At 48.8% G+C, this 21,228-nt stretch overlaps 1 protein-coding gene across 2 annotated transcripts in view; it reads left to right on the top strand.

The window, feature by feature from the left end:
- The window catches only part of LOC129025975 (P2Y purinoceptor 8), a 65,024-nt gene that overhangs the window by 15,352 nt on the left and 28,444 nt on the right, over positions 1-21,228 (top strand). The window contains exon 1 of one of the 2 annotated variants that reach the window (XM_054473508.1): positions 15,152-15,442. The exons of the other annotated variant lie outside the window; for it this stretch is intronic. The gene's annotated coding sequence lies outside the window, so the exon portion shown is untranslated. Of the gene's footprint in view, positions 1-15,151; positions 15,443-21,228 lie in introns of those variants that run through there. 2 annotated transcript variants of the gene reach the window in all.

Genomic DNA, 21,228 nt, shown 5'->3' with positions numbered 1-21,228 from the left:
CTGTGTTAGCCAGGATGGTCTCAATCTCCTGACCCCACGATCTGCCCGCCTTGGCCTCCCAAAGTGTTGGGATTCCAGGTGTGAGCCACTGTGCCTGGCCTCTTTTCTTTTTCTTTTTGAGATGGAGTCTCACTCTGTTGCCCAGGCTGGAGTGCAGTGACATGATCACGGCTCACTGCAACCTCCTCCTCCCAGGTTCCAGGAATTCTCCTGCCTCAGCCTACTGAGTAGCTTGGACTGCAGGCGCACACCACCATGCCTGGCTAATTTTTGTGTTTTTAGTAGAGATAGGGTTTCGCCGTGGTCGCCAGGCTGGTCTTGAACTCCTGACGTCAAGTTATACACCCATCTCAGCCTCCCAAAGTGCTGGTATTACAGGCATGAGCCACTGTGCCTGGCTGTCAAAAGGGACTTCCAGGACACAGAAGCAGTGAGTGTGCAGCCTCTGTCAACCATCCAGAACCAGCCTATTGTCGGAGTCTCTTACCAGGAGAAAGTGGCTGAAATTAATCTCCTGTGCAATCGAAGCTGTAGTTATGGCTGATGGAGCAGGGGGTCCGTGAGTGAGCGTTTGTGAGCTGGATGAGCTTCACCAGTTTTCATATTGCTCATCTCCAAGCCAGGGCTTGTTTAGCTGCTAGAGAAAAACAAAAAGCTTGTATCAGTGAGGACACTGGTGGTGTTCCTCGCAGCTACTCTCCCAGAGTAGTGAGCCCATCATGCTCTAAGCCAGGTGTAGATAGATAGATAAATAGATACAGCTATTTGATGATTGATAGATATTGAGATAGATGGATGAATAGATTAGATGATAGATGATTGATAGCTAGCTATTGAGATAGATAGGTAATACATACATATAGATGATAGATTGACAGATATTGAGACAGATAGGTGGTAGATGATAGATGTATATAGATGATAGATGAGATAGATAGAGGATAGTTAGATACATGGTAGATACAATGAATGGATAGATACATAGATACATAGATGATAGAATGGATGGATGGATGGACGGATACATAGATAATAGATACATAGATGGATGGATACATAGATACATAGATGATAGATAGAGAAGATAGATAGATACATACATAGATAGAATGGATAGATACATAGATGATAGATAGATAATAGAGATAGATAGATAGATAGATAGATAGATAGATAGACAGATAGAGAGAGAGAGAGAGATAGATAGATAGATAGATAGATAGATAGATAGATAGATAGATAAATAGATGGATAGATAGAATGGATGGATACATACATACATAGATGACAGATAGATAGAGAGATAGATAGATAGATAGATAGATAGATAGATAGATAGATAGATAGAATAGATGGATGGATAGATGGATGGATGGATGGATGGATGGATAGATAGATAAATACATACAGGATAGATAGATGGATGAATAGATGGATAGATACATACATGATAGACAGATAGATAATAGATACATGATAGATACAATGAATGGATGGATACATAGATACATAGATGATATAATAGATGGATGGATGGATGAATGGATGGATGGATGGATGGATACATAGATGATAGACACATACATGGATGTATAGATACATAGATACATAGATGACAGATAGATAATAGAGATAGATAGATAGATAGATAGATAGATAGATAGATAGATAGATAGATAGAATGGATAGATACATAGATGATAGGTAGATAGATAGATAGATAGAAAGAATAGATGGATGGATGGATGGATAGATAGATAAATACATACAGGATAGATAGATGGATGAATAGATGGATAGATACATACATGATAGACAGATAGATAATAGATACATGATAGATACAATGAATGGATGGATACATAGATACATAGATGATATAATAGATGGATGGATGGATGGATACATAGATGATAGACACATACATGGATGTATAGATACATAGATACATAGATGACAGATAGATAATAGAGATAGATAGATAGATGGATAGATAGATAGATAGATAGAAAGAATAGATGGATGGATGGATGGATGGATAGATAAATACATACAGGATAGATGGATGAATAGATGGATAGATACATAGATGATAGATGGATAGATAGATGGCTAGACAGATAGATACATAGATGATAGAGAGATAAATAGATGGATGGCTAGATAGGTAGATACATAGATGGATACATAGATAACCAATATACGGAGTCTCTCATGTGAGGATAACCGATATACGGAGTCTCTCAGCCTCAGCAATGCTGACATTTTGGGGCTGGATGACTCTCTGTGGCGGGGCCGTCCCATGCAGTGTAGCATGTTGAGCAGTGTCCCTGGGCTGCACCCACCAGATGCCAGGAGCTCCTCCACCCTGTCATGACAGCCAGAGATGTTGCTGCTGCCAAGCGTCCCCTGGGGACCGCAATGGCCCCAGTTGAAAACCTTTGATCAACACTCAGCCTGGTTAATGGCAGCATGAACGCCACCTCCCCAGCTGACTGCCTGCAGCTCTGCCAGCCCCTGGGGCTTTCCATGGTTTTAGAGACACTCAGCAATACTGCCAGAACATCAGAGTCTGTTGTGAGGAATCTTATGTGACCTGACCTAGGCCATTGCTGGATTTTTCCCCTAAACCCACAGGGTGTCGGGGGGGCAGGGGCATAGTGATGAGAGGTCATCAGGCACACGCCCTACGGGGTGGAAGAGGTGCAGGAGGCAGCAGGGAGGTCTCCTGAGGGGTGGCGGCATGGTTCCTGCCTCGTCCCGCCCGGCTGCAAAGACGTGGGGTGAGTGTTGAGTGCCAGACGGGGCTGGCTTGATTCAGGCGTGCCTTTAAATGTTATCAGCCATGGGTCTGACCACGGCCATGCCATGACCTAATAGCTAACCTCAATTTCCTCTTCTGTCAAGTGAGAAAAACCTTTACTTTCCCTCCCGTCACCACAGGGGTGGTGTACCCAGAAACAGGCTCAAACTCAACATGAAGCTACTCATCAATGTGGCATGGAGACGTGGGAAGTCAGGCGGGGGGTCGGAAATCGCGCATCGCCAACAGGAGGGGCCGGCACGTGGGGACTCTGCCGGGTGCTGTGACCGGGTGTCGTCACGGCCCCGAGCCTCAGTTTAGCAATCCACACAACAGGAATGTTGCCAGTACTGCAGGGGCTCATGAGCCACCCCAGCTCCGAACCACCGTCGGCAGTCACCGGGGATATGAGTGACAGCTTTTCTGGCTCAGTGATGATTTTCGGCTAGGAAGGCTTGGGTGGGGTCCTGGTGTGTCTCCCGGGACAACTCATCCAACGAGACATGAGGTTGATTTTTTCCAGGACTCAGGAAGTAGTGGGTGCTGACTGCCAGGTGTTCAAGGACAATGTGGAATGTCAGGTCTCATCTCGTCCGGCGAAATCTAGGGGACTTCATCTTGGACACACAGAGAGAGTAAGTGAGGATGCCTGCCCTGATCATGCCTCTGAACTTAGACCCTCTTTGCTCAAGCGATTCTCCTGCCTCAGCCTCCCGAGTAGCTGGGATGACAGGCGCCAGTCACCACACCCAGTTAGGTTTTGTATTTTGAGTAGAGATGGAGTTTCACCATGTTGGCCAGGCTGGTCTCCAACTCCTGACCTCAGGTGATCGACCCACCTCGGCCTCCCAGAAGGCCTTTTGTATCTTCTTAAGCTAGTGGATAATATTCTGAAATTGTTGATGAGACACCAAGCTTCATCTTCAGTTGTCTGCAGACACTCATCCAGGGCCTCTGTGTGCAGTGGTTCCATTTTTCAGCCCTGTCCTTGCTGGACACGAGGAAACTCAGTCCGTGGACACTATTTGTGCTCATTAAGACGCCAAGGCCAACGGAAAGGTCGGTGACGAGGCCCTCTCTTGCTTCCTTTTCAGAAAGATAAAGATCTGCTTTCCACAGTCTCATCCGTTTTTACGATGGGCAAGCGGCCAGAGCACCACGTCAGTCACAGAAACCCAGCTCAGGTCCTCTGAGATGCCCTGATTCACGTTTGCAATTTGAGGTTGAGCACGAGATTTTCTTTCTTTCTTTCTTTTTTTTTTTTTTTTTTTTTTTGAGACGGAGTCTTGCTCTGTCGCCCAGGCTGGAGTGCAGTGGCGCGATCTCAGCTCACTGCAAGCTCCGCCTCCCAGGTTCACGCCATTCTCCTGCCTCAGCCTCCCGAGTAGCTGGGACTACAGGCACCCACCACCAAGCCTGGCTAATTTATTTTTGTGTTTTTTTTAGTAGAGACAGGGTTTCACCGTGTTAGCCAGGATGGCCTCGATCTCTTGACGTTGTGATCCACCCGCCTTGGCCTCCCAAAGTGCTGGGATTACAGGTGTGAGCCACCGCATCTGGCCAATGCCTGGCTAATTTTTGTATTTTTAGTAGAGACAGGGTTTCAGCATGTTGGCCAGGCTGGTCTCGAACTCCTAACCTCAGGTGATCTGCCTGCCTCGGCCTCCCAAAGTGCTGGGATTACAGGCGTGAGCCACCACACCCGGCCTAATTTTGTATTTTTAGTAGAGATGGGGTTTCACCACGTTGGCCGGGCTGGTCTCAAACTCCTGACCTCAAGTGATCCGCCTGCCTCAGACTCCCAAAATGCTGGGATGACAGGCATGAGCCACCGCACCCAGCCTGATCAGTTTTGACCACAGAGAACATTTCAACACAGGAAAGTTTCCAGCACGTGGGATCCTTATGGTACCAGGAAGTGAAACCCATGTTTAAATTTCAACACATGAACTGTTTTGCTATCATGAGATGGAGAGGGTCACTACTAAAAGGCTTTTCAAATCCAGGTCTACATCACATCAGGAGGCAATAAGATTGAAACAGAAGCTTCAAGGAGGGCAAAGAAGCATATGGAATTCCCAAATCTTTTTTTTTTTTTTTTGAGACAGAGTCTTGGTCTGTTGCCCAGGCTGGAGTGCAATGGTGCCATCTCGGCTCACTGCAACCTCTGCCTCCCAGGTTCCAGCGATTCTCCTGCCTCAGCCTCCCGAGTATCTGGAACTACAGGTGCCCGCCACCATGCCCAGCTAATTTTTGTATTTTTAGCAGAGACGGGGTTTCATCATATTGGCCAGGCTGGTCTTGAACTCCTGACCTCATGATCCGCCCGCCTCGGCCTCCCAAAGTGCTGGGATTACAGGCGTGAGCCACCGCACCCGGCAGAATTCCCAAATCTTTAAAGACAGTTCGTTTACAGGTTATTTAAGTGGATAATTGCCTGTATAACACCAACATTATTAGAGTCTATTCACTTCCTCCAGAACAGTGACAAAGCAGCTGTGTATTGTTTTTTGTTTTGTTTGAGACTGAGTCTCACCCAGGCTGGAGTACAGTGGCAGGATCTCAGCTCACTGCAACCTCTGCCTCCTGGGTTCAAGGGATTCTCCTGCCTCAGCCTCCTGAGTAGCTGGGATTACAGGTGCCCGCCACCACGCCCAACTAATTTTTGTATTTTTATTAGAGACGGGGTTTCGCCATGTTGGCCAGGCTGGTCTCGAACTCCCGACCTCAGATGATCCACCCGCCTCGGCCTTCCAAACTGCTGGGATTATGGGCGTGAGCCACTGTGCCCAGCAGGCAGTTTTTTTGTTTTGTTTTGTTTTGGTTTGGTTTGGTTTGTTTGTTTGTTTTTGAGATGGAGTGTCACTTTGTTGCCCAGGCTGGAGTGCAGTGGTGCAATCTTGTCTCACTGCAACCTCCGCCTCCCGGGTTCAAGAGATTCTCCTGCCTCAGCCTCCTGATTAGCTGGGACTACAGGTGTCTGCCACCACGCCCAGCTCATTTTTGTATTTTTGGCTGAGATGGGGTTTCGCCACGTTGGCCAGGCTGTTCTCGAACTCCTGTCCTCAGGTGATCCACACGCCTCGGCCTCCCAGAGTGCTGGGATTACAGGTATGAGCCACCACACCTGGCTAATTTTTGTATTTTTAGTAGAGACGGGGTTTCACCACGTTGGCCAGGCTGGTCTCAAACTCCTGACCTCAGGTGTTCCACCTTCCTCGGCCTCCCGAAGTGCTGGGATGACAGGCGTGAACCACTGCGCCCGGCTGGCAGTCGTATTTTAAGAGTGCCTGCATCTTTCAAACTTGTTTGGTAGCAACATTAAAATTATTTTAGGGGTGCAGAGACAAAGCCATTTCTGTGAGTCCCCTGAGGCTGACACAAAAAATGCCGCAAACTGGGGACTTCGACAACAGGAATTTACTTTCTCACAGTTCCAGGGGCCAGAAGTCTGAGATCAAAATGTCTCAGGTCTGTGCTCCCTGAAGGAGCTCTAGGGGAGGATCCTTCCTGCTTCTTCCAGCTCCTGGGGGCTCCAGGCATCCCTGGGCTTGTGGCCACATCACTCCAGTCTCTGTCTCCGTCTCCATGTGGCCTTCTCCCTCTGTGTCTGTGTCTCCTCTTCTGTCCCTTACAAGGACACCTGTCACTGCATTTAGAGTCCAGCCTAAATTCAAGATGATTTCAATTTGAATCTTTCACATAATGGCATCTGGAACCATCCCATTTCCAAGTGAGGTCTCATTCCAGGATCTAGGCATTGGGTTGTGGACAGATCTTTCCAGAAGCCTTTGTTGAATCCACTACAATTGTTTCCGGTTCCCTCTGGAGGTTCTAGGGAAGGGTCCTTCCTGCCTCTCCCAACTCCTGGGGGCTCCAGGCATCCCTGGGCTTGTGGCCGCGTCACTCCAGGCTCTGTCTCCATCTCCATGTGGCCTCCTCCTCTGTGTCTGTGTCTCCTCTTCTGTCTCTGATAAGGACACCTGTCATTGGATTTAGGGCCCAGCCTAATCCAGGAGTATCTCATCTTGAGATCCTTAACTCATTAAATCTGCAAAGTTCTTTATTTCCAAATAACATCTCATTCCAGGTTCTGGGCTCTAGGATATGGACATATGTTTCCAGGATCTGCTGTTCAACCCATTACAATTGGACCCAGTTCCCTCCAGAGGCTCTAGGGGAGGATCCTTCCTGCCTCTTCCAGCTCCTGGGGGCTCCAGGCATCCCCGGGCTTGTGGCTGCATCACTCCAGTCTCTGCCTCTGTCTCCATGTGGCCTCCTCCTCTGTGTCTGTGTCTCCTCCTCTGTCTCTTAGAAGGACACCCGTCATTGCATTTAGGACCCACCCAGACAGTGCAGGATTATTTTCTCTCAAGATCCACAACGGAATGAATCTGCAAAGACCCTTTTTTCCAAATGAAACCCCCTCCCCAAATAGCAGGGCTCAGGACACGGACATATCTCTGGGGGCCGCCATCCAACCCAGCTGGGAGGCCCTCGATTTGGGTTTGCAGGTGGGGAAGGCTGGGGACAGGGGCGGCTCACGTGGCAGCCAGCAGAGAGGCTTTTCGGCAAAGCGTGTTGCAGGGAGGCAAACAGGGTCCCCAGAGAGTCAGCAGAAAGAGGAACCTGGTTCGCAGTGGGGCCCTGTCCCTGGCCGAGTGTCACCAACACTCACTCTGTGTTCGAAGTGGGGGAGGGAGGGGAGGAGGTTTGCCACCCCCACCCGCCCCCCGAGAGGACGTGACCAAAACAGAGAAAAGCAAATCTATGTTCTTGCTCGTGTATCTTCAGTGATGTGGTCCCACTCCTCATAAACCTAGACAGGACTTTATTTCCAAATAGAAAAATGAGGCCAGGCGTGGTGGCTTATGTCTGTCATCCCAGCACTTTGAGAGGCTGAGGCGGGCGGATCACCTGAGGTCAGGAGTTCAAGACCAGCCTGGCCAACATGGTAAAATCCTGCGTCTACTAATAATACAGAAATTAGCCGGGTGTGGTGGCGCATGCCTGTAGTTCCAGATATTCAGGAGGCTGAGGCAGGAGAATCGTTTAAACCTGGGAGGCGGAGGTTGCAGTGAGGCAAGATCACAGCACTGCACTCCTTCCTGGGTGACAGAGGGAGATTTCATCTCAAAAAATAATAATAATAATAATAATAATAATAAATAAAAATGAAAACTCGCTGGGCGCGGTGGCTCACGCCTGTAATCCCAGCACTTTGGGAGGCCGAGGTGGGTGGATCATGAGGTCAGGAGATCGAGACCATCCTGGCCAACACGGTGAAACCCCATCTCTACTAAAAACACAAAAAATTAGCTGGGCGTGTTGGCAAACGCCTGTAATCCCAGCTACTCGAGAGCCTGAGGCAGGAGAATCACTTGAACCCGGGAGATGGAGCTTGCAGTCAGCCAAGATCGCAGGACTGCACTCCAGCCTGGGCGACAGAGTGAAACTTTGTCTCAAATAATAATAATAATAATAATAATAATAAATGAAAACTAAGACAGGGCAATATAGTGAGACCCCAACTCTACGAAAATAAATAATCAGCCAGCCATGGTGGTGTGCACCTGTGGTCCCAGCTGCTCAGGAGGCTGAGGTAGGAGGATTGGTTCAGGCCAGGAGGTTGAGGTTGCAGTGAGCTATATAATGTCACCACAGCACTCCAGCCTGGGGCAACAGAGCAAGACCTTATGTCTCCATAAATAAATACAGAAAAACGAAAATGAAAATGAAAACGCATCAGAAAGTCAAACACAGGCCAAAAGTCTGCAAAGCACCATCACAGGGATGCACAGAGCGCTTCCAGGGGTCTGACATTTACGTCCCTTGAAGTCAGATCGAAAAGATTCAGATGTAAGCCTGGACATGGTATCTGAGAAGACGCAGCCACCTCCTTCCAGGAGGGTCCCCGGACTCTCTGGCCAGCTGTGTGAGCTTTGGAAGATGGGTGTAGAGTCTGTCACATGCAGGAAGGCTGGATAGCAGCCCTGTGGTAAAGTTAAAAGATCAGGCTTAAAAATCCCCACCTCTCCCAGGACAGAACTGAGAGATTCAGGCCACCCTGGGCCAGACAGGCGGCCCCAGCTGCCTGGCCTGGAAAACCACCCAGGGGATTGTAATGGGTCATTTCCCTCTGGCGGGGAGGTTGTGTCTCTCACACCCCGTCTCCCAGAGCCTCGGAGCCTGGGTGCTCCTGGGGGCTTTCCTGGTTTTAGCACCCAAAATCCTACGTCCACGGAAGCCCACTGGTCGTCACAAACAGGGCCGGGGGTGGTGGCAGCTCAGAGCAATGGGCCTCTGTTGACTTCTAAAGAATTAATATGGCCGGGCGCGGGGCCTCCCGCCTGTAATCCCAAGACTTTGGGAGGGCAAGGTGGGTGGATCACCTGAGGTCAGGAGTTCAAGACCAGCCTGGCCAACATTTAGTAGAAACCCCGTCTCTACTAAAAATACAAAAATTAGCTGGGTGTGGTGGTGTGTACCTGGAATCCCAGCTACTCAGGAGGCTGAGGCAGGAGAATCACTTGAACTCGGGAGGCAGAGGTTGCAGTGAGCCGAGATTGCACCACTGCACTCCAGCCTGGGTGACAGAGCGAGACTCTGTCTCAAAAAAAGAAAAAAAATTAGCTGGGCATGGTGGTGCACGCCTGTAGTCCCAGCTACTCGGGAGGCTGAGGCAGGGAATCACTTGAACTCAGGAGTTCAAGGCTGCCATGAGCCATGATTGTGCCACTGCACTCCAGCCTGGGCAACAGAGTGAGACCCTACCTCAAAATAAGTACATAAATAAGAGAATAAGAAAACAATTACATTAACAATAACACCAAAAAGAATAAAACACTTAGAAATTAATCGTGAGAGTAGATTTGTACACTGAAAACTAAAAAACAAAACAAAACAAAACAAGAACAAAAACAAAAACAGGCCGGGCGCGGTGGCTGACACCTGTAATCTGACGCAGGAGTATCGCAGGAGAATAGAGACATGGTGAAACCCCGTCTCTACTAAAAATACAAAAAATTAGCTGGGCGTGGTGGCGGGCGCCTGTAGTCCCAGCTACTCGGGAGGCTGAGGCAGGAGAATGGCGTGAACCCGGGAGGCGGAGCTTGCAGTGAGCCGAGATCACGCCACTGCACTCCAGCCTGGGCCACAGAGCGAGACTCCGTCTCAAAAAGAAGAAACAAAACAAAACAAAAAACAGATTCAAAAAATTAGAGATATAAATAAATAGAAAGACATCCCAGGTTACCCCTTGTCTGGGTCCCAAGTTACTTATGGCTCTGTTTCGGGGAAATCGTTTAGAGAGTTTTGGTCAGGTTGTCTGAATGTAGTATTTTAAATTATAGGGTTTTTGTTTTGTTTTGTTTTTATTTCTTTTTTTTCCTTATTCACACGTTTCACCTAATGACAAATTTCCCATAAGTTATAGTTTTAATATAGGCAGTAAATACGTAGTACGTGAAACATTGTATTAAAGTTTCGGCGTAAGAGGCGATCTGGTGATAGTTTGCAGGAACATAACCAGTAACTGTGGCAAGCATTACCACGTCTGTAATCCCAGCATTTTGGGGGCCAAGGCAGGAGGATCACCTGAGGTCAGGAGTTCGAGATCGGCCTGGCCAACATGGTGAAACCCCTATATCTACTAAAAATACAAAAATTGGCCAGGCGTGGTGGCACACACCTCGTGTAATCCCAGCTACTCAGGAGGCTGAGGCAGGAAAATCCCTTGAACCTGGGAGGCAGAGGTTGCAGTGAGCCGAGATCGTGCCATTGCACTCCAGCCTGGGGGACAAGAGCAAAACTCTGTCTCAAAAAAAAAAAAAAAGAAAAAAAAGAAAAAGAAAAAGAGGGTTGAGTGCAGGGGCTCATGCCTGTAATCCCAGCACTTTGGGAGGCTGAGGAGGGTGGATCACGAGATCAGGAGTTCGAGACCAGCCTGGGCAACATGGTGAAACCCTGTCTCTACTAAAAATACAAAAATTAGCCAGGTGTGGTGGCGGGCGCCTGTAATCCCAGTTGCTCAGGAGGCCGAAGCAGAAGAATCGCTTGAACTCAGAAGGCAGAAGTTGCAGTGAGCTGAGATCGTGCTGCTGCACTCCAGCCTGGGTGACAAGAGCGAGACTCCATCTCAAAAAATAACAGAGGGCCGGTCGTGGTGGCTCACACCTGTCATCCCACCACTTTGGGAGGCTGAGGAGGGTGGATCACGAGATCAGGAGTTCGAGACCAGCCTGGGCAACATGGTGAAACCCCATCTCTACTAAAAATACAAAAATTAGCCGGGTGTGGTGACGCGTGCCTGTAATCCCAGCTACTCAGGAGGCTGAGGCAGGAGAATCGCTTGAACCCGGGAGGCGGAGGTTGCAGTGAACCAAGATTGTGCCATTGCACTCCAGCGTGGGTGACAAGAGGAAAACTCTGTCTGAAAAAAAAAATACAGAGTTGGCTGTTGCAGGTCCCATAGTGTTGGGAGGTCGCCTCTTGGGGGCTGTAACCAAGATGGGCTGGCCCTCTTCAAGTTTTCTTTCTTTTTTTTTTTGAAACGGAGTCTCACTCTGTCGCCCAGGCTGGAGTGTAGTGGCGCGAACTCGGCTCACTGCAAGGTCTGCCTCCCAGGTTCATGCCATTCTCCTGCCTCAGCCTCCTGAGTAGCTGAGACTACAGGTGCCCACCGCCACACCCAGCTAATTTTTTGTATTTTTAGTAGAGACAGGGTTTCACCGTGTTAGCCAGGATGGTCTCGAACTCCTGACCTCGTGATCCGCCCGCCTCGGCCTCCCAAAGTGCTGGGATGACAGGTGCGAGCCACCGCGCCCGGCCACATCAACAGTTTTCTAACACTGTGGGTGCTGTTTAAAGTTCAGAAGCAGCTTGAATCTCCAGGGCAAACCACGAATCAGCTCGCAGGGAGCAGCTGGTCTTTTGTTTTTATCCTTCATGCTATCCGTGTCTGCTGGCTGGCATCCAGTGGAGTTGCAGCCCATCCCTCTCTGCTTCTTACCTCCTCAGTCCTGCTTCCTGGGTTCAGCTGCCCCAAACCAAATACTCACAGCTTCCTGGATGGCAAGGACCCGCTAGGCTGCAGGTCTGACACCCACAGGCATCCAAGCCGGTCCCAACAAGCCCCTCGCTGCCCCACAGCCCCCCAAACCAACCATCTCCCACCAGCCTGGATGCCACTCCACACCTCAGCAAGTCCGGTACCTTCTTGGAGATGCCAGGTGTAATAACAAACAGAAAAAGCCATATTTGCTTGTCAGCATACTATTTATTTATTTATTTGTTTTGAGACAGAGTTTACTCTTGTCACCCAGGCTGGAGTGCTGTGACACGATCTCGGCTCACCGCAACCTCCGCCTCCCGGGTTCAAGTGATTCTCCTACCTCAGCATCCTGAGTAGCTGGGATTACAGGCACCCGCCACCATGCCCGGCTAATTTTTGTATTTTTAGTAGACACGGGGTTTCACCATCTTGGCCAGGCCGGTCTCAAACTCCTGACCTCAGGCGATCTGCCCACCTCGGCCTCCCAGAATGCTGGGATTACAGGCGTGAGACACCACGCCCGGACTGCACTCCAGCTTGGGCCACAGAGTGAGACCTTGTCTTGAAAAAAAAAGAGAAAACCCTAATTAACATGCTGTTTTTTAAAAAAAAAAATTGATCTCTCTCTGTGATGTTTGAGTTTCTTTTTTTTCTTTTTTCTTTTTTTTTTTGAGATGGAGTCTCGCTCTGTCCCCCAGGCTGGAGTGCAGTGGCATGACCTCGGCTCTCTGCAACCTCCGCCTCCCGGGTTCAAGTGGTTCTCCTGCCTCAGTCTCCTGAATAGCCGGAATTAGAGGTACCCGCCACTATGCCTGGCCAATTTTTGTATTTTAAGTAGAGACGGGGTTTCACCATGTTGATCAGAGTGGTCTTGAACTCTTGACCTCAAGTGATCCACCCGCCTTGGCCTCCCAAAATTCTGGGATTACGAGCATGAGCCACCACGCCCAGCCTGATGTTTGCGTTTCTATCCATGCTGGTTTACTAGTGGAATGACTGAGTTTCTAAAATACTAATATTAAAAATACTTGGCCAGGTGCAGTGGCTCACACCTGTAATCTCAGCACTTTGAAAGGCCGAGGCGGGTGAATCACGAGGTTAAGAGATAGACACCATCCTGGCCAACATGGTGAAACCCCGTCTCTACTAAAAATACAAAAATTAGCTGGGCGTGGTGGCGGGTGCCTGTCATCCCAGCTACTCGGGAGCCTGAGGCAGGAGAATTGCTTGAACTAGGGAGGCAGAGGTTGCAGGGAGCTGAGATCATGCTACCGCATCCAACCTGGGAGACAGAGTGAGACTCCATCTCATAAAAAAGAAAGAAAGAAAGAAAGAAAAAATACTCATGGGAAGCAGTGTTGAATACGACCCCATGTCCTAGTTATCTACAAATGACTGCTCCGTCTGAAGCGGCGGCTGACTGAATGTTTTAAGGGGACACCACCCTCCTTCCCAGCCTGTTCCCTCCAGGAATATAGTAGAGGACAGAGGCTCCAAGAAGTAGATTTGGGAACTGCAGACAAGTTGCTTCCTGCGAACTGAGCGGAGAGAGAGAGAAACCCTCTGAAAGGGCACAGGGCAGAATCCCGGGGACACTGAACGACTGTGAACAACCATTTCCCACCCCGTAACGTGCTGTCTCTACTGGGAAGCCTTGAGGGGAGAGCATGACTCCAGATGGCCTCGAGATGGTCTTTGGGATTCGACAGCAGGGACAAGCCAGTGGTACCCAAGTTCACGTCCATTCAGCCTAGGTTTCAGCAGCATCTCCGACGTCTGCCTTCTCCCGCCTGCTTCAGAGTGAAGGGGTAGTCAGCTCGGCCACCCTAATAAAACCCTGCAAACTGGGTGGTTCTAAACAACAGACATTGATTCTCCCACAGTCCTGGAGGCTGGAAGTCTGAGATCCAGGTGTGGGCAGGGCTGGTTCCTCCTGAGGCCTCTCTCCTGGGCTTGGAGATGCCGTCTTGTCCCTGTGTCCTCACAGGGTCGTCTCTCTGTGTGTGTCTGTGTCCTCATCTCCTCTTCTTATGAGCTGTCTTTGTCGATTTCGAACTACTGTCCCAGAATACCATAGACTGGGTGGCTTAGAAACAACAGACATTGATTCTCCCACAGTCCTGGAGGCTGGAAGTCTGAGATCCAGGTGTGGGCAGGGCTTGTTCCTCCTGAGGCCTCTCTCTTGGGCTTGGAGACGCCATCTTCTCCCTGTGTGCTCACAGGGTCGTCCCTCTGTGTGTGTCTGTGTCCTCATCTCCTCTTCATATGAGGACACCGGTCCTATTGGATCAGAGCCCACCTTAGTGACCTCATTTTACTGTAGTTAACTCTTTAAAGAAGTAATCTCCAAATACAGCCACATTGTGTGGTCCTAGGGGTTAGGACTTTAACGTATGAATTTGGGAGAGTGCAATTCAGACTGTAACAGATACAAAACTCAGAAAATACATACTGAACTCGCTGTTTGTAATAAAGGGCCCTCCCTTTAATTTTTAAGACAGGGTCCTGCTCTGTCACCCAGGCTGGAGTGCAGTGGTGTGAGTTCAATTCTGTTCAGAACAGTGAGTACAGTGCAGTTCAGCTCACTGCAGCCTCAAGCTTCCAAATAAAAAACTGCCTTAGCATCATCCAATGAGTACTGACTGCTTTTAAATAGTTAATACGCAGCCAGGCGCGGTGGGTCACGCCTGTAATCTCAGCACTTTGGGAGGCTGAGGTGGGTGGATCACCTGAGGTCAGGAGTTTGAGACCAGCCTGAGCAACATGATGAAATCCTGTCTCTACTAAAAAAAAAAAAATATAAAAAAAAAAATTAGCCGGGTGTGGTGATGTATGCCTGTCTTCCCAGCTACTTGGGAGGCTGAGGGAGAATCATTTGAACCTGGGAGGAGGAAGTCACAGTGAGCCGAGACTGTGCCATTGCACTCCAGCTTGGGAGGCAGAGCGAGACTCAGTCTCAAAAGAAAACAAATAGTGACTAAGGACATACATATTTTAAAAAATTAGTATTTTCACATAAAGCATAAAGTAATATCCAATATATCCAAGAGAAGCTGTCCTTAAGTTTAACCCATTTTCTAATCCTAAACTAACCCTTCTGAGGCAATGGTCCCGCATACATGGAGGCCAAACTCATTTTTTTTAAAAGCCATATTGAAAAATACTGCGTTAGGAGAAAAACACATAAAATCCCCCTCTGATTACCTGACCTCACTCCCTGGGGCCCAGGGCCAAAAAGAGGAAGCTTTTCCATCTATTGTTGGTCTGGCTGGTTTCATAACCACTGTGCACCAAGCTCAGTCTGCAGATGACAGATCGCAGCTAAGAGCCGCTCGCTGGGTCTCCGGAGGCTGCTGGTGTCTGTCTCAGGGTGTGGTGCAGGCAGAGCCAGTGGGATTTTTTTTCCCAGCAGAGCAGAGAGCTGGCCCTCCACTCCTGCTCCTGTGCAGCAGTCACTCCCATAGGGCAGCCGTCTCTGGACCAGGAGGAGGGTCCCCGAGGACCTCCTGCCCAGCTTGACGGCTGCTCAGACAAGCACCACCAGACCAGCATCACCCAAGACGTCTGCCCTCCCTGCAGCCACCGTTGTAAGTCACGGGAACTTGGGGGTGTTCGGGTAGGAGAGGCTGCCCTGCAGAAATACCCCAGCAAGCAGGGCATATCCAGGCCAGAGACGCTGTTGAATGGCAGAGAAAGCCCTCAGCTCAATCTCCCTTTGGGGTACATACCCCGGGCTCACCAGAGTCCTGCAAAAGGACACACAGCCTCCAGATACGAGCTGTGCAATTTGCACAAGCTCTGGAGGGTCGCACAGACGGCTGAGGTTGGCCTAAAAAATACCCGTTTCCTGCACATCTTCAGACGTTGCCACAAGAAAAGAGCAAAATCATCTTGTCTGTTTTAACAGAGATTCCCAGTTTGCAAGCCAATTGTTCCTTTGATGAGGGGTACAGGCCGGCCCACGCCAAGATGCTGGGTTGGGTGGCTCTCGAGATGAAGAAAGTCACATTCTTTAAAATGCGCTCTCCCAGAAATCTTCTTGACACCTGTCTTTGGCTTTTATTTTGCTTTTGTTTTGTGGGGAGGAGAGGTTGTTCTTGGTTTTTCGCTAATAAAAATAGTTGACGTCGATTGAGTGAGGAGGAAGCAGCAGCCACTTTTACAAGGGCTTTATCTCTGGGATCTTTCCTTCCTTCCTTCCCTCCCTCCCTCCCTCTTTCCTCCTTCCTCCTTCCTCCTCCTTCCTCCTTCCCTCCCTCCCTCCTTCCTCCTTCCTCTTTCCTCCTTCCTCCTGCTTTCTCCTTCCTCTTTCCTCCTTTCTCCTTCCTCCTCCTTCCTCTTTCCTCCTTCCTCCTTCCTCCTCCTTCCTCTTTCCTCCTCCTTCCTCTTTCCTCCTCCTTCCTCCTTCCCTCCCTCCCTCTTTCCTCCTCCTTCCTCCTTCCTCTTTCCTCCTTCCTCCTTCCTCCTCCTTCCCTCCCTCCCTCCTTCCTCCTTCCTCTTTCCTCCTTCCTCCTCCTTTCTCCTTCCTCTTTCCTCCTTTCTCCTTCCTCCTCCTTCCTCCTTCCTCTTTCCTCCTTCCTCCTCCTTCCTACTTCCCTCCCTCCTTCCTCCTTCCTCTTTCCTCCTTCCTCCTTCCTCCTCCTTCCTCTTTCCTCCTTCTTCTTTCCTCTTCCTCCCTCCTTCCTCCTCCTTCCTCCTTCCTCTTTCCTCCTCCTTCCTCCTTCCTCCTTCCTCTTTCCTCCTTCCTCCTCCTTCCTCCTTCCTCCTTCCCTCCCTCCTTCCTCCTTCCTCTTTCCTCCTTCCTCCTTCCTCCTCCTTCCTCCTTCCTCCTCCTTCCTCTTTCCTCCTTCTTCTTTCCTCCTCCTTCCTCCTTCCTCCTCCTTCCTCCTTCCTCCTCCTTCCTCCTCCTTCCTCCTTCCTCTTTCCTCCTCCTTCCTCCTTCCTCCTTCCTCTTTCCTCCTTCCTCTTTCCTCCTTCCTCTTCCTTCCTCCTCCCTCCTTCCTCTTTCCCCCTCCCCTCCCCTCCCCTCCCCTCCTCTCCTCTCCTTTCTTTCCTTTCTTGTCTTGCACTGTTGCCCAGGCTGGAGTGCAATGGCGCGATCTCTGCTCACTGCAACCTCTGCCTCCCAGGTTCAAGTGATTCTCCTGCCTCAGCCTCCCACATAGCTGGGAACACAGGCGCCCACCCACACGCCCGGCTAATTTTTTGTATTTTTTAGTAGAGATGGGGCCTCACTATGTTGGCCAGGCTGGTCTCGAACTCCCGACCTCATGATCCACCCGCCTCGGCCTCCCAAAGTGCTGGGATTACAGGCGTGAGCCACTGCGCCCAGCCTGATCTCTGGGATTTTCGAAACTTCGTGAGACAGGTGCTATTATGATCATCCCTGTTTCACCAGTAACAGAAACTGAGGCAGACATGGAGGCGGGGGTGTGTTCAAGACCTACAACCAGAAAGAGGCAGAGGTGGGTGCTGAGTGCTGCTTGTTAGCCTTGAACCACTGCGCTGGGGAATTAGTGATGAATGATATGTGACTGCCTTTGAAACAACCATGTCTCAGCCCAGGGCAGGTGGCCTGGGCTCCGTGGGCCCTCTCTCTGGAACTAGGACCATTCTGTCCCTCAACTGGGAGCCCAACCTGCCTACCCCTAGTGCTTGAGGCATAACTGTCTTCTATGGCCAGCAATAGAAACTTGAGTCGAGCTAGCTGAAGTGAAGGTGGAAATTGTCAAATTGGATAATTAGGATTTCTGTGGAGGCTTCATGGCTGGATCTAGGAGTTTAAATGATCGTCGTTTTCTCCTCTTTCTCTCTTCCCACGTTTCAGCCCCACCTTTTTCTGCCTCCCTCAGCTGCAGGGTGTGGAATCACTGGAGGAAGACCACTTTCTCTATAGGGATGGAAAGAGGGTCTCTGGTAGCCTGGGGTCCCCATCTTTTCAGAGCAGAATCAAACGGGAAAAGAGACACCCTCTCTCTCCTGGCACCCACAAGTCACACCTCCTGAAGGGTTCCGACCAGCCATGTCAGAAACAAATGACCACTGCTTGCGATAATTTTTATGAACAGGGTGAGGGGGACCCCTAACTGGCCAGGCTTGGGCCACACCCCTCTCGGGTGATTGACAGGCTTGGGCCACACACCCCGAGCTTCAGTGATTGACAGGCTTGGACAATAACCCCCTACCCTCAGTGATTGAAAGGCTTGGACCACACCCCTCTCCTCATTGATTGGCAGTCCTGGAGAACCACACAGCCCAGAGAGGGAGTGACCCCACGGGGGAGGGGTGCTGGGCACACAGTTTACATGGATGCAGCAGAGAGGTCAGGGCCAGTAGCAAGCTGGACCAAAGTGGGCCAGAGGGAGGCTGTGGGGCCAACGTCCACACTGCCCCTGCCACCTGCTGTCCATTCCATCACTCATTCACTCTGCATTCTCAGAGTGGCATTCATTCATTCATTCATTCATTTCCTCATTGGCTCCACACATTTCATCACTCATTCACTCTGCATTCTCAGAGTGACATTCATTCATTCATTCATTTATTCATTTGCTCCACACATTCCATCACTCATTCACTCTGCATTCTCAGAGTGGCATTCATTCATTCATTCATTTATTCATTTGCTCCACACATTCCATCACTCATTCACTCTGCATTCTCAGTGGCATTCATTCATTCATTCATTTCCTCATTTGCTCCACACATTCCATCACTCATTCACTCTGCATTCTCAGAGTGGCATTCATTCATGCATTCATTTATTCATTTGCTCCACACATTCCATCACTCATTCACTCTGCATTCTCAGAGTGGCATTCATTCATTCATTCATTTCCTCATTGGCTCCACACATTCCATCACTCATTCACTCTGCATTCTCAGAGTGGCATTCATTCATTCATTCATTTCCTCATTTGCTCCACACATTCCATCACTCATTCACTCTGCATTCTCAGAGTGGCATTCATTCATGCATTCATTCATTTCCTCATTTGCTCCACACATTCCATCACTCATTCACTCTGCATTCTCAGAGTGACATTCATTCATTCATTCATTTATTCATTTGCTCCACACATTCCATCACTCATTCACTCTGCATTCTCAGTGGCATTCATTCATTCATTCATTTCCTCATTTGCTCCACACATTCCATCACTCATTCACTCTGCATTCTCAGAGTGGCATTCATTCATGCATTCATTCATTTCCTCATTTGCTCCACACATTCCATCACTCATTCACTCTGCATTCTCAGAGTGACATTCATTCATTCATTCATTTATTCATTTGCTCCACACATTCCATCACTCATTCACTCTGCATTCTCAGTGGCATTCATTCATTCATTCATTTCCTCATTTGCTCCACACATTCCATCACTCATTCACTCTGCATTCTCAGAGTGGCATTCATTCATGCATTCATTTATTCATTTGCTCCACACATTCCATCACTCATTCACTCTGCATTCTCAGAGTGGCATTCATTCATTTCCTCATTTGCTCCACACATTCCATCACTCATTCACTCTGCATTCTCAGAGTGACATTCATTCATTCATTCATTTATTCATTTGCTCCACACATTCCATCACTCATTCACTCTGCATTCTCAGAGTGGCATTCATTCATTCATTCATTTCTTCATTTGCTCCACACATTCCATCACTCATTCACTCTGCATTCTCAGAGTGGCATTCATTCATTCATTCATTTCCTCATTTGCTCCACACATTCCATCACTCATTCACTCTGCATTCTCGAGTGGCATTCATTCATTCATTCATTTATTCATTTGCTCCACACATTCCATCACTCATTCATTCTGCATTCTCAGAGTGGCATTCATTCATTCATTCATTCGTTCATTTATTCATTTGCTCCACACATTCCATCACTCATTCACTCTGCATTCTCAGAGTGGCATTCATTCATGCATTCATTTCGTCATTTGCTCCACACATTCCATCACTCATTCACTCTGCATTCTCTGAGTGGCATTCATTCATGCATTCATTTCCTCATTTGCTCCACACATTCCATCACTCATTCACTCTGCATTCTCAGAGTGGCATTCATTCATTCATTCGTTCATTTATTCATTTGCTCCACACATTCCATCACTCATTCACTCTGCATTCTCAGAGTGGCATTCATTCATTCACTCTGCATTCTCAGAGTGGCATTCATCCATTCACTCATTTCCTCATTTGCTCCACACTTGTCAGGAACTAGTGGGCATCATGCATTCACTCTTTCATTTATTCACTCCATGTTTAGGGAGAAAACCCTGCATGTCATTCATTTATGCATTCACCCATTCGTTTATCAAGCAAGGCCTGCGTGCTACTCATTTGTTCATTCCCTCCACATTTGCAGGAATGAATCTCTGGGTGTCATTCATTCATTCCCTCCACACTTGTGGGGAATCCTTAGGTGTCATTCATTCATTCCCTCCACATTTGCGGGGAATCCCTGGATGTCATTCATTCATTCCCTCCACATTTGTGGGGAATATCTGGGTGTCATTCATTCATTCTCTCTACATTTGCAGAAGTGAATCCTGAGTGTCATTCATTCATTCCCTCCACATGTGCAGGGAATCCCTGGATGTCATTGATTATTCCCTCCACATTTGCGGGGAATATCTGGGTATCATTCATTCATTCTCTCTACATTTGCAGAAGAGAATCTTGGGTGTCATTCATTCTTTCCCTGCACATTTGTGGGAATGAATCTCTGGGTGTCATTCATTCTTTCCCTGCACATTTGTGGGAATGAATCTCTGGGTGTCATTCATTCTTTCCCTCCACATTTGTGGGGAATCCCTGGGTATCATTCATTCATTCCCTCCACATTTGTGGGAGTGAATTCTAGGTATCATTCATTCATTCCCTCCACATTTGTGAGAGTGTACCCTGGATGTCATTCATTCATTCCCTCCACATTTGTGGGAGTGAATCCTAAGTATCATTCATTTATTCCCTCCACATTTGCAGGAGTGAATCTCTGGGTATCATTCATTCATTCCCTCCACATTTGTGGGACTGAATCCTGGATGTCATTCATTCATTCTCTCCACATTTGTGTGGATGCTCTGAGTGTTATTCATACATGCACCCATTCATTCCCTCCACAGTCATTGGGAATGTCCTGTGTCTCACACACACACACACACCCTGCATTTACCAAGACCATCCTGGGTGCACAGCTCTAAGCTAAGGACAGCAGACCCAAAGGAGTTTGCAGTAGGTACCTGGTGGGGAGGAGAGGGTCTTCATGGAGGCAGGAGCTGGCACCCATGGGCTGGAATGAAATGCAGATTTCCAAGAGGCTCTGGCAGGTCCGTGGTGGGCTGATGCCCCAAG

The sequence above is a fragment of the Pongo pygmaeus genome, chromosome Y, assembly GCF_028885625.2.
Source record: "Pongo pygmaeus isolate AG05252 chromosome Y, NHGRI_mPonPyg2-v2.0_pri, whole genome shotgun sequence".
Lineage (NCBI taxonomy): Eukaryota > Metazoa > Chordata > Mammalia > Primates > Hominidae > Pongo > Pongo pygmaeus.
The sequence above is the reverse complement of the archived record's forward strand: the minus strand, read 5'-3'. Positions and strand labels throughout refer to the sequence as shown.